This window comes from Mangifera indica, chromosome 14 (assembly GCF_011075055.1).
Source record: "Mangifera indica cultivar Alphonso chromosome 14, CATAS_Mindica_2.1, whole genome shotgun sequence".
Classification (NCBI taxonomy): Eukaryota; Viridiplantae; Streptophyta; class Magnoliopsida; order Sapindales; family Anacardiaceae; genus Mangifera; species Mangifera indica.
In genome coordinates this window covers 10,471,372-10,473,572 of record NC_058150.1, presented here as the reverse complement: position 1 = coordinate 10,473,572, position 2,201 = coordinate 10,471,372, and the positions used below count along the sequence as shown (strand labels likewise).

The 2,201-nt window shown below is 42.7% G+C and overlaps 1 pseudogene; it reads right to left on the bottom strand.

The window, feature by feature from the left end:
- Positions 1-1,762: 1,762 nt before the first annotated feature.
- Positions 1,763-1,879, bottom strand: LOC123197089 (annotated as a pseudogene).
- Between the last annotated feature and the right edge of the window lie 322 nt (positions 1,880-2,201).

The window sequence follows — 2,201 nt, the reverse complement described above, 5'->3', positions numbered from 1 at the left end:
CTCTTGGAAGTGCTAGCTTCATACAACTTTTCTTTTCCTGCCGAAATGACTTCTTCATTGGTTTTCTCCGGATTGACCTCTTCTTCCATCATTGTGCTCCTTTTGATTTGCTCATTGGACTCATGGTTGGCTAATGCTGAATATCTATTGTTCTTATTTGTGTTTCCCCCCAAATTATGAAACTCCACGCCTTTACCTTTGGCCTTTTTGTCATTGCCGTTTGCCACCTTTAGTTTACTGTCTTTCCCATTTAGCTTCTTTGTTGTTATCATTCCATCCCCAACCTTGAGGTTTTTCCATGAAGATGTGCTACCTTCATGTTTCGGAGCAAAATGACAATTGGCAGTGGAGTGTCCAAAGCATTGGCACCCATTGCATTTTAGTGGTTTCCAACTATACTCTACATTGATCACCAAGTTTTCACCATTTGGAAGAGTTAAGTTGATAGTCTCCGGGCATTCCGCATCCACTTTGATCTCAATACATATCCGTGCAAACTCTAATCTTGTCCCTCCTTCCGTAACAGCATCCATATAAAGAGGATTCCCAATGGCACTTGCTATGTAGCTAAGTCCTTTTGGAGACCAAAACTCAAGTGGAATGCCATACAATCTCACCCATATAGCCACCTTTTTGACATCATTGATCATCATGGGAAGGTTTGTAGTCCATTTCCGAACTATAAACGGCTGTCCACCAATTGTAATCTGTCCTACTTCCACCGCTCTAGAGACTCCATCCATGTCTTGAAATTTTAGTATAAAAACTCCTTGGCCAGAGGTCATAACCTCACTTAGTCCATATGATGCCCATATCTTCTCAAGTGCTCTTTTAACAGTCAAGAATGGAGGTCTTTTGCCAAGGAAGAAACCCACCGCACAGGTTCTCCATTTTGCAGCACCCTCTTCCGCAATTTCTAGTGGAGGGGCAACACACACACGCCCTTTTGCATCTCTTCCTTTAGGCTCATAATATTCCAGCTTAGTACAAGACTCCTTTGGGGCGAAGAGGGAGCTCCAAGGAGCCTTATTATCTTTAACACCAACGGAAACCAAAGGAGTTTCAGTAGACTTTTCTTGACCAGAAGACTCCATACTAAAAAAGGTAATTGGCGAATGAGGGAAGAGGGAGGGAGGAAAAGAAAGAAAGATGATGAGAGCCTAGCTAAAATTATGCAAGAACCAGCCTGCACAGAGTAGAGCAGACCATAGGCACAGCAGACTAAACTTTCCTGAAAAGGAACAGAGGAGACTGCCATGGAAAGAACAAAATAGAATGCACCAAAGAGGAAGTTGCGCAAACTACAAGCAAAGTTTCAAAATTTGAATTTCAGGAGAGAGGGAAGCTAACACCACCCACCAAGCTACTAAGCTTAACACCGGAAAAGAAGAACCACCGGAAATGAAAGCAGAAAACCGAAAGCCAGGATTGAGATTGAAACCGGAAAACTTAGAAAAGACTTGCTCTAAACAGCACCTTCAAAATAAGAATAAAAAAAAACTCTAGAGCAGTCGCCATAAGAAAGAAAGAAAAGAGAATAAAACAGTAACCGGAGTAGGGAGCAGAGCCGGTGACCTTGGTCACCGGACCGGAGGATAGAAAACTAAGAGATACCAACACAGCCAAGAATGAAGAACTCAAAGACTAAAGGGGGGGAGGAGGAGGGGGGATGTGGTGTTTAGAGAGAAGGGAGAGCATGTTTTTTTAGAGAGAGATAACAGGAGATAACAAGAGAGATCTGAAAAGTTCTTTCTTTAAACGAGGGGTGCAACACGAGGACTTCCCAGGAGGTCACCCATCCTAGTACTGCTCTCGCCCAAGCACACTTAACTTCGGAGTTCTGATGGGATCCGGTGCATTAGTCCTATTGACTAATCAATGGGCTTACTATTAACCCTAGGCTTAGGTGGCTCGTTAACTAAATGAGTTAGATAATTGGGTTTTCCCAACCTGATTATGACTTATGACCACACATGAACCCTAATTGCACATTGACTACACCAAGGCTTAATCCAGTCATTTCGATCAATGATCGATTTGGCAACTATAGGGGAAACATTCCCCACATGCTATCGACTCCAACTCCTTCATTCCTAATTGGCAACGATAAGCCAATCGTCTAGAATTAAAACAGAACTATGATGGTTACCAAATGCATTCCAACCCAAATTTCGATCCATTTTTGATTGATTTTGGGCTCA